General features: G+C 37.8%; 1 non-coding gene across 1 annotated transcript; it reads left to right on the top strand.

Annotated features, from left to right (window-relative positions):
* Positions 1-1,779: 1,779 nt before the first annotated feature.
* Positions 1,780-1,886, top strand: LOC141662916 (small nucleolar RNA R71). Its single transcript, XR_012551018.1, has one exon. It is a non-coding gene; the product is annotated as a small nucleolar RNA R71 (small nucleolar RNA).
* The last annotated feature ends 10,300 nt before the right edge of the window (positions 1,887-12,186 follow it).

The raw sequence follows: 12,186 nt of genomic DNA, 5'->3' as shown, positions 1-12,186 counted from the left end.
AGAAGTACCAAGAGATTCAAATGGTATGTCGAGCTTTCGCTTCCATGGAGAAGCGTTCAGATATTGTAATTGCTCGTTGCTATCTTCATCATCGCTGTCAAAATCCCCCACTAAGGCCTTTTCCAATGCATCAGACATTAGCATGTGATCGAGTTCCGAAGTAACCGCAAAATCAATCACATCCACTTTTAAGCACTCCTCATCTTCTGTAGGGAATTTCATTTCCTTGAATACGTTGAAGGTCACATCCTGATCTTGGACCCGCATAGTAAGTTCCCCTTTTTGCACATCTATCAAGGTACGGCCAGTAGCCAAGAAAGGCCTCCCCAAGATTATGGGAATCTTCTTATCTTCCTCAAAATCCAGAATAACAAAATCAGCAGGAAAGAAGAGCTTATCCACCTTGACGAGCACATCCTCAATTATGCCCCTTGGGTAAGTAATGGAACGGTCCGCCAATTGTAGCGACATGTATGTGGGTTTTGGATCAGGCAGATCCAGCTTTTTAAAGATCGACAACGGCATCAGATTAATGCTTGCTCCCAAATCACAAAGGCACTTGTCAAAATTTAGATTGCCAATGGTGCAAGGAATGGTGAAGCTTCCTAGATCTTTCAGTTTTGGTGGTAACTTTTGTTGCAGAACCGCGCTACATTCTTCCGTGAGAGCAACGGTTTCAAGGTCATCCAGTTTCACCTTCCTTGAAAGAATAGTCTTCATAAACTTCGCATAACTAGGCATTTGTTCCAGCGCCTCAGCGAAAGGTATATTGATGTGAAGCTTCTTGAACACCTCCAGAAACTTCCCGAACTGTCTATCCAGCTTTTGTTGCTGCAATCTCTTAGGAAAAGTTGGTGGAGGATAGAGCTGTTTCTCCCCTGTATTAGCCTCAGGCAGAGTGTGTTCAACAGTAGTCTTCTTTGGTTCCGCCACTTTCTCCTTTTGCTTAGATTCTTCATCTCTAACTTCAGCTTCGACTTCTTTTGCCTTTTCAGCATCAGCTACTTTTCTAGACCTTAAGGTAATAGCCTTGACTTGCTCTTTAGCTTCCTTCCTGCCTGGTACTTCCGTGTCACTGGGAAGAGTGCCAGGTTGACGATTGAGCACTGCATTGGCTAATTGACCGATTTGATTTTCCAAGGTCTTGATAGAAACCGCCTGACTCTTGCATAACAGCTTAAGTTCCTCAAAATCAGCACTAGTAGGTGCAGCTGCACTTCCCTGTTGAGGATATGATTACCTTGTAGCATACTGCTGTGGTTGCTGAATCCAGGTGGGTTAAACTGTTTACTTACTCCTTGCTGATATGTTGGCTGAATAGCATTCTGATTATTCCCCCAGCTGAAATTTAGATGATTTTTGTTGTTAGGATGATAGGTCGCTGGCACAGGCTGATGTTGTCGCTGATAATTATTCACATACTGAACAGATTCGTTGACAAGAGAACACTGATCCGTAGCATGAGAACCTGCACAAAGCTCACAAACCATATTTATTTGATTAACTCCATACGTAGCCAAAGAATCAACCTTCATTGATAGCGCTTGGAGCTGGGCTGCAATAGCGGTGGCTGCATCAACTTCCAGAATACCTGCTACCTTGCCTGACGTCATCCTCTGAGTTGGGTTTTGATGCTCATTTGCAGCCATCGTCTCGATAAGATTATACGCCTCAGTATAGCTTTTAGCCCATAAGGCGCCTCCAGCTGCTGCATCGAGCATGGGCCGAGATTGGGCCCCCAAACCATTATAAAAACCAGTGATTACCATCCAATCCGGCATTCCATGATGTGGACATTTTCTCAACATTTCCTTGTAGAGTTCCCAAGCCTCGCACATAGATTCTGTAGGTTGCTGCGCAAACTGAGTAAGAGCACTCCTCATAGCAGCAGTCTTTGCCATTAGATAAAACTTCACCAAAAACTTTTGCGCAAGATCTTGCCACGTAGTGATGGACCCAGCTGGTTCAGAATGTAACCACTCTTTAGCTTTATCCCTCAGTGAGAATGGGAAAAGCCTCAACTTGATAGCCTCATCAGTCACGCCATTATACTTAAAAGTGCTACAGATCTCGACAAAATTTCTTATGTGCATGTTGGGGTCTTCAGTTGCCACTCCTCCAAAAGAAACAGAATTCTGCACCATCTGAATAATGCCCGGCTTGATTTCAAAGGTGTTAGCTTGAATAGCCGGATGAAGGATGCTTGACTGAATGTCATCAATTTTAGGCCGAGAAAAATCCATAAGAGCTGGATCAGCTTGAACAATACGATCTCCCATGTTTACTGGTTCTTTCTGCTCAGTTCCTGAATCCGAATCCTCAAAATCTAACTTCTCCGGAGTATCAAGAACTTCGTCTTTCTCCTCAGCTGTATCTAAGGTCCTCTTGCGAGCACGAGAACGAGTTTGCATAAACGCTTGCTAAAGTACCTGAAACACAACCGAAAAGAGTAATTAACTACTACGTCCTAATCACTGAGTCCTAATGACCAATGATGGTAAGTACATAAACTAAACAAATACGCTGAGTCCCCGGCAGCGGCGCCAAAAACTTGTTAGGGCGAAATCACGCACTAATATTCACGCAAGTATACGCGTTCGCAAGTAATATAGAATACTTTCTAGTTCGTTCCCTCAGAGACTCAGACTAAGTTATTGTCTAATTAAACTCACTCACCAATGTATGACTACTTCTCAATGTTAAGATAATAACACTTAAAATTGTTGATTAAATATTAACTATAATTAACTACTTAATTAACCACTTAACTAACACTTCAATTTATCAATAATAAAACACTCATGAGATCACAACTTCATTATTACTTCCTTCTATAGCCATTGTTATTACCTTTAGCATGTGACAGTGATGACATTAATCGAATAACACGAAACTGATAAAAGCCAACATTCATTGTACTAATACCATTCTACCAAGCATCCACAATTAAGATAGAAGTTGAATAGTCATCAATCATGTTGAGTTCCTATATGTCTACAGAAATTGACAACACAACGATTTAAGCACAAGTTATCCCTTTTGATTACATAGGGCAAATAAAACTGTTAGAGTTACCCACTAATCATGCACAACGTACATGAACCTATGCTAGCATGGCAAGTTCTAAATCTCAAGATCCACCGTCGCTTCACAAGAGATTAACACCCTATCTTATATGTTCGCGACGCACATAAAACGAATACGCACAACCAATACTAGATATCATGCAATCATCACACACTAAAGTATTAAACAATTAACTAAAGAATTCCATAATAAATCCATTGCAACCCCATGATCACGATTAGCCCATAATAGAACTTATCGCCATCATGGGTTCATATGAAATCATGATAAACAACACAAGAAAATAATAACTAAACTAATTATATTAAAACAGAGTACGTCACAAGAGTAAATAAGTCAAAGCAAGAAAACTAGCATCCAACGTTACAACGAAACAAGAATCACAAGAAAATATGCTTCCTCTTCGCTGCAGTGTGCTAAATCGGTCTTCTTCCTTATCTCCTTCGCTTCTTGCGCCAAACACAATCTAAAACATAATCTCCTTCATATTCTCTATGAAAACGTCTCAAATCTACTTATATAATAGTCCCATAAAACTCAGATTACATAGAAGTTGGAAGCCAAACAGAAGTAGAAGTCTAAAATAATTCAGCTTTTTCCCCGACCCTGCACGGCCGCTCAGCATTTCTGCGCGGGCGCGCAAGGCTGCTGCGCGGCCGCTCAGCATTGCTGCGCGGGCGCGCAGGACCCTACTGGAAAAATTCCAGGTTTGCTCCGTTTCTTCGCCGTAATCTGCCCGTTCTTTTCCTCTCGCAATGGTGAACACATGCCAAGGCTTATTCTTGATGATTCCTCCTCCGAAATGCAACTAATACCCTGAAATGCATAAACACTAGAAAAACGTATCAAATACACAAAATACTTGATTTCAAGACACCAATTTAAGCCATTTTAAGACGTTCTAAGTGGTATAAAATGCCACTTATCAGGATCCATGCGAAAAATAATATTTAATTCGTAGTTCAGTATGTTTACCTTAAGAAGCTTTACGTTAATGGAAAGATGGAGGTCTTTAATAGCGATCCAAGAACGATGAACGGAAATCCCTAGCTGCTGCTCCTCAAGTGTGAAGCACTCCACCGGTATCCACCAAGAGTACAATGTGATGGAGGAGGAAGAGGTTGAGAGAATTAGTTGCCTCCCTCTTGTTCAACTTCAGAATCAGGGTTAATTATTTGGGTTGAGGCAAATAGGGTTTATAATAGTATATTTATAGGCAAAATTTTCAGCTGAAAATTTTCCATAAAATATTATTATTATTAACCCTTTAATTGATTATTCTTATTAACCAATTAACTAATAATTAAAACACCTTTTAATCATTAATCCCTTTTCTAAACACTTTAGAAAAATAATTCTCTCACTTGATTTAATTTCCAAAATTAAATTCTTAATTAATAATATTAAGAATTAATTAAATCTCATTTAATCAATTATTAAATCTGCTAATTAATTATTTATTTCACAAATAAATAATTACCAACCATTATTAATTAATTCCTCCACCATTAAATCATTCTCTTTTATTGTGTGACCCTGTAGGTTCAATATTAAGTCGGTAGTAGAAATAAATAATAATAAAACTATTTTATCATTATTTATATAAATTCTCTAATTCATTAAATATGATTAATTAATAAATTAATCATATTTATTGTACATCGTGAGGGATACTTCTCAGCATATCGCGACTATCCGGATAATACGAATTCACTGCTTAGAATACCAAGAACCTATTCAGTGAGTAGTTACCGTACAATCAATTCCTTCTACCCTGCAATGTCATGATTAAATACAAGGCATGGAACTTGTGTCAAGCCTATCTTATTTAATCATTTGCTTTCCCATTCACTATGCTTAGTTCTATTTAATGTAAATTAGAAACTCCTTTCTAATTTCATTCGCTCTAGCCAGAGATTCCTGAACTAGCATAAGTGGATCAGCATTGAACATTCTCTTCCTTCACTCGAAGGGGTAGATCCTTTTTTGATCATACACTATCTTCGTATACAAATTCCTATACCCAGTAGAGCCCGTATAATTATCCCTGGAGACTAAGAACTAAACCAAAGCATAGTTCAGTGTACACAAGATGACTATGATGACCTCAAGTCTAAGGATACTTGTACAACTATCACTATGTGAACAACTGCTGACACGTGAGTGAACTCCATCAGTTGTTCAGCTGTGTGAGTCATGTTCAGTGAACTTATTCTATAATAAGCACCTACATACTAGCTATAGTGTCACCACACAAATGTCTATGAGAACAGACATCCTTCATAATGAAGCAAGCATAGTATGTACCGATCTTTGCAGATTACTAATTACCAGTTAGTAATCCTACGACCAGAAAATATTTAAGTTTAGAGTTATTGTAATATCCGGGATATAACGTGTAATTATTTTTGCTAATAAATAATTATTATATGTGTTCAGTATCTATTCTATGAATTATTTGTTAGGTGTTAAATGTGTTTGGATATTTAAAAATATTATTAATTGAGTATTTTAATTTTTATATGTCCAAAATAAAATATAGATAATTGTCATATCTTCCTAATTATTTTTACGTTGATTTATGAATTTATAGGAATCATTTGAATTTTATAAAATCTTTTTCGGGGTATTTAAAATCTATTTTATAAAATCGGGAACCAACCGACATCATCCGTGGTTACGTTTTTGGAACCTGAAACTCTTCCGAGAACTCCTTCCTAACCTAATTGTAATATTCCGAGCATATTCCATATTTCAACTTTTTTGATCCGGCCTACGGTTTGTCCTGCGCGGGTCCCGGCGCAACATTTTCGATACAATATTCATCTCGGTAAATCAATAAAACTCGTATTTTCGATAAATGGGAGCTTTTTATTAAACTATCCCAATTATCACCTCGTAGTACGTGTAACCAGGCGCTGAGACCAAGACCGCCGTACAAATTGTACTGATTTGGATAATTTCCCGAAAACTGATACCGTTTGGATCAGTTTTTACAAATAAACGTTCCATTTTATATCCGGAATGATCCAATGGGATACTAATTTTTCGTAATTATAAATAGCCTTTACCGTATTTTATTTCATATCAAAAATCATTTACAGTCAGTAATTATATAAATTTCCAGAGAAAATTCATAAATTCATAAACGTTTCTGAGAATCAAACCAATAATCGGAGGTGTTACCGGAGTCCGTTTGAAAAGCTCGAGTACTCAAAACGAAGGTCTTGAGGTGTTCTATCAGATTCTGCGTTCCAAATCACTGCAGAAATCAAGGTTTATTTTCTGAAAAATTATTTATTTTCGAATTAATTTTATTAAAAATATGAATTTTTGTTCGGATGATTGTTTGTATGATTTGATGTTTGCATGTTGTAGAGCTTGTTTTCCTGATGATTTTCATATGTCATACGTCTGATTTGGAGTTCAATAAGATGCTCAAAAGTGGGTTTAATTCTCGAATTTTAAAATTAGGGTTTATAACCCGTATGAATGTTTTCAATTGAAATTTGGGGCTTTTGGATTTAGGGGTTATTAGCTGTTGATATATAGTGAATTATGTTCCTTATGAAATTTGCAATCGATTGGTATGTAGCTCGTTAACAGAGGATTAGTGAATCGAAGGGAGTTGTGTTTTGAAGATTTGCGATGTTCCCCGGAAACCGGCGATGTTCTTGGCCAATTTCCGGCCAGGACAGGTATGAATGATGTGTTTTGATTGCACGAATAGATTCCTGGTGTTGTGTAGTACAAATCTGGAGCAGATGAGGGTGCCAGAATTGAATTTTCCGGCCATCCCTGTATTTTCCGGCGACGGGGTGTAAAAATTTCAGTTTAGTCCCTGGACTTTTGGGGACAATGAAGTTTGGTCCCTGAAGTTTCCAGAGTTTGCAAATTTAGGATTCCTATTTTAAAAATATTCAGAAATCATATTTCCTATTTATTTTTATTATAAAAATTCGATTTTAATTTCTGAAAATTCCAAAAATTATTATTTTAATTCCAAAAATTATATTTAATTCAAAAATAAATCTGAATTAATTTCAGTTAATTTTTAATTGATTAATTAGTCAATTAATTCAAAAATTAATTGATTAGTTGATTTAATTAATTATTAATTGATTTTAATTAATTATTTAATTAGATTTAATTATTTAAAAATGATTTAAAAATTCCGAAAAATAGTTTCGAGCTTTAAAATATTATTTTAAATTGTTTTTAAGGCTCGATAATTATTATAAAATTGTTTTGAAGCCAGAATTGGCCAACCGAACCCTGTTTACTACTTCAAAATTGATTCAACGATCTGTTTTAATTCCGAAAAATGTTTTAAAAATCATTTTAAATATCCGAAAGCCTATTGATGACCCGAGACTTCTTTTTTAAATGATATATCATTGATTATGCGACGTGTTATGTGTTATATGTGACTTGTTGGTTAACTGTCGGTCTGTATATTGGATGTTTACTTGTTTATTGCATAACTTTCAATCCGTTAATCGGATTTGGGTGAAACGAAGGGTAGATAGAAGTATGTGTCGAATAGAATCGTATAAATTGAATATTGATAGATGCTTATGATATGTGAGCAGAAGAGGCAATGCATAGGAAAGGGAAACAGGTAGTCGAGGAGTAAGACAGTCGTGACTGAAAGTGAGTGCAGTATAATAAGCTAGTACCAGGCAAGTGTTCTGAACTTTCTCGAGATATTATAGTGATTGATAGTCCTGTTTTATATTGCAAGTGCTTTGAAGCACTAAACCCTAAACCCTGATTCCAGTTATTGATCTTGAGCTGTAAACCTGATTCTTTCTAAACCATTGATTGTTGTATACCCAAATACGAACCTCAAATATACGATACTACTCCACAAATACATACAAACTAATTATCAAACACTGAACCAAGACTGCTTACACACTCAAACCATTATATCTTATGCTTTGAAAGGCCAAATCCTTGAAAACCTGAAATACTGATTCTTTTGTTATCCAATTCTTTCACTACCTAGCAGCCAAGCTTTGGAAATGCCATATTGATCTTTATGTAGATTGAAATCATTTTCATTATTGAACGTCTAATGTGGTTAATGATCCTGTTTATTGTTTATTACTGCTTATTTTGTTATTATGGTAGAATTTGATTGTTTTTATAAAATTGTGGACCAGATTCGTGGCCAGACCATATAATGGTCAAGTTAGGCCAATGTGTGCCTTGGATCTAGTAGTTAGAGCAGTGTTGTGTGCTTTGCTCGGGGTTAGTGCGTGACTGATCAGCAGCCTAACCTTGGTTTTTAAAATGAAAATATAATATCCAATTCTAAATCATAATCCATTGTTCACTTGTTATCATAACCATATTTACCTGATGATCATTATTCTCAGTTTTTTCATTGTGACTTGCTGAGCTAGTTAGCTCATTTGTGCGATGTTTTTATGTTCTTTTCCAGTTAAGAAGGAACAGGTTGGTAACGAGGATCCCCAGTCCAGCGTGAGAGCTAGGGGTTCAGGTTGATTGAGCTAAGCTAGTAGGCTTCTTTTGGAATACTTTGTGTTTGTAAAAGTTTGTAAAAATGTTTAGTACTCAGTGTTGAGTTGGAATATTTGGGATTTGAACGGTTTGTAATATAATTATGTGTTTGGCTTGTGTGCATACTTTAACCTGTTGTGGTCCGTGGTAGTTGGTAAGTAGGGTCCCTGCATATCATTATTATTATCTTTATCATTATTATAAGCAGGTGATAAATAAGGTGTGTGTGTGTGGACCCCAAACCTCTGACCCGGGTTTGGAGGGCGCCACAGGTTTGGTATCAGAGCTACAGGTTATAAGTCACTGACACAAGCCTAGTTTGATGGGAATGGGTAGAGGGTTAGGATTAGAAGTAAGGAATAGAAAGATAGAACGTCGAGAGGTTGAGTGCTATGGTATAACAGGTATTAGTGTAATTCGCGTCATGGTTCGAGATTCTTATATTGCGATATGATTTCAGATAGCATCGATGGCCGACTCTTTTATCCCCGTATCAGCTGATCACTCAGAGCCTTCAGTTGGAGTACCATCTTCAGATCCACGTCCTGTTGTTCCACCAGTATTGGCTATTCTACCTCCACCTGTATTGCAGCCCGTAACACTGCAGGCCATTCCACCCCCAGACATGAGGCCACCTATCAGAGGACCCCCACCTGCTGATTCAGGCTTTACTGGTCATTCAGTTATAGGAGTACCTTTCCAGTTCTCTTCTTATCCTGTCCCATATCATCAGTTTGAGGCTTGCCTTATGGAGCAGTGAATCCTACAGGGTCAGATTCAGGAGTTACTACATATCATGCGTACCAGAGAGGTTGGGAGTGGTGAGAGGCGACTTAGAGAGAGGCTTCAGGTGTTTCGTAGAGCAGCTGCTGTGAGGATTGCTGAGGCTACACATGAGGACATCACCCCTGATTTCCTAGTGGAGTGGGCTAAGTGGGTTCTAGAGGAGCTTGAGGAGATTGGAAGGTCCAGACTTGCCATGAGTCAGAGATCCAGAGATAGAGATATTGAGCAGTGTTATTATGGTTATGTATTATGTACAGTAGTGTGTAGTGTGTATCAGTAGACTTTTGGGATGTATTTATAGACCAGCTATGCTGACTAGTGAGTAGGTTATTGTACCCTTTTGCTTTTACTTCCGAAGCGTCTTTACGCTTGTACTACCCAAAACTTTTGATCTATATATATATCAGTACCTTTTCCTTTCGAGCACTGTCATTTATTTTATTGCACATGTTTTATTATACCTTATTTATTGTACCAGTTATACCCCTGTGATATCATGTACCCTATTTTCCATAACTGTTTATATTCTGTAAAGAAGCATGCAATTACTTAGTTCAACTGTTACAACCGTTTTCAAAAAGAGATATTTCTGTTTTACAAAACTTTTCTTTTATGCAAAGAATTTGATTTAAAAGCTAAATAAGTTGTTTGATTCTTTACAGAAAATGCCTCCCAGAAGAAATACCCGCACCAACACCCAGAATGGAGAAACCAACAACAACAATAATAACAACCAAGATGATACAAACCAGAATGTGAACCCAGGACCTATAGACCCAGCAATAGCCCAGATTCTTCAAATCTTGGCCCAACAAACAGTTCACCTGACACAACAACAACAAAGACAGACCAATCCCCTGGTAACTTTCAAAACTTTTCAGGCAATAAACCCACCAGAATTCAAGGGTTCCTTAGAGCCGATTGAAGCAAATGTTTGGTTAAAGGAGATAGAGAAGGCATTTTCCTTAGTGAAAGTAAAGGAAGAACAGAAGGTTGAGTTTGCAAGTTACTATTTGAAGAATGAGGCCACCTATTGGTGAGAGATGGTGAAGACATTGGAAGGTACAGATGTTATTACTTAGGAGAGGCTTAAGGAATTGTTTTTAGAAAAGTATTTTCCTCAGTTTGTCCAGGATCAGATGGAGTTGAAGTTTTTAGAGCTAAAGCAAGGAAATATGTCAGTGGCAGATTATGAGAGTAAGTTTGAGGAATTGTCAAGGTATGTGCCGTCATATGTGGATACTGATAGGAAGAAGGCTAAAAGATTCCAGCAAGGTTTGAAGCCATGGATCAGAGAGAAGGTAGCCATCTTTGAATTGGATACCTATGCAGGAGTTGTACAGAAGGCTATGATCGCAGAGACAGAGAGTGAGATGTCACAGAAGGAGAAAGAAAGCAAGAAAAGGAAATTTGAAGGGAATGAAGGTCAGTCACAATCAGGGAAGTTTCCAAATTTTAAGAAGGGCAAGTTTCAGCCAGGGAGGAATTTTAATTTCAAGAGACAAAATGCAGGCGACGGAGGCCAGGGCAACCGTTTAGTTAATGCGAATCAACCGAATCAGTTGAGGTTAACTTTTCCAGATTGTCAGGTATATGGAAAGAAACATGGAGGAATTTGTAATAAGTTGAATGTGGTGTGCTTTAAGTGCAACCAGAAAGGGCACTATTCAAGGGAGTGCCGGAATCAGCCCGCAAGAGAGCCAGCAAACAAGGACCAGCCTATGCGGAATCCAGCCATTAAGGTTCCAGCCATTGGATTTACGAGCTTTAAATGTGGGAAGCCAGGACATATAGCGAGGGATTGCAAGACACCAGCCCCAGTCACTAATGCATTGAGGATTATGGGGTCTACCCCAGCAGTGAATGAGACTCCAAGGGCTAGAGTTTTTGACATGTCTGTGAAGGATGCTATCCAGGATACGGATGTCGTGGCAGGTACGCTTAATGTGAATTCTTTATGTTCCAAAGTGTTAATAGATTCGGGAGTAACTCGATCGTTTGTTTCACAAGATTTTGTTAGTAAGTTAAATTATCCAGTTGAGTATTTAAATGAAATAATGACTGTGGAATTGGCAAATCAAGAACGAGTATCTGTTAATCAAGTTTATGGGAATTGTGAGATTGAGATTTCTGGTAGTAAGTTTTGTGTAGATTTGATACCATTTAAGTTAGGAGAATTTGACGTTATCTTAGGAATGGATTGGTTATCTAAGCACGATGCCCAGATAGATTGTCGAAATAAGAAGGTAATGATGAAGACGCCAGATGAAAGAATAGTAACGTTCAAGGGCCAGAAATAAGTAAAGAAGTTCTTTACGATGATTCAAGCCAAGAAGTTACTATGACAAGGATGCGAGCATTTCGTGGCATATGTGATTGATAGGAGTCAGGAGCCAGCGAAACTTGAAGATATTCCAGTAGTGAATGAATTTCCAGACGTGTTTCCCGACGAGTTACCAGGACTTCCTCCAGATAGAGAAATTTAGTTTGCAATCGACTTAGCACCTGGAACAGAACCAATATCCAAGGCCCCGTATAGAATGGCGCCCGTTGACATAAAAGAGCTAGCGAAGTAATTGCAAGAGCTGTTAGAAAAAGGAGTAATCAGACACAGTGTATCCCCGTGGGGAGCCCCGGTATTATTTATCAAGAAGAAAGATGGAAGCATGAGACTGTGCATCGACTATAGGGAGCTCAACAAGCTTACAATCAAGAACAAGTATCCGTTACCCAGAATTGACGATCTATTTGACCAATTGAAGGGAGCCAAGTTTTTCTCCAAAA

Source organism: Apium graveolens, chromosome 5, assembly GCF_009905375.1.
Source record: "Apium graveolens cultivar Ventura chromosome 5, ASM990537v1, whole genome shotgun sequence".
NCBI lineage: Eukaryota > Viridiplantae > Streptophyta > Magnoliopsida > Apiales > Apiaceae > Apium > Apium graveolens.
The sequence above is the reverse complement of the archived record's forward strand: the minus strand, read 5'-3'. Positions and strand labels throughout refer to the sequence as shown.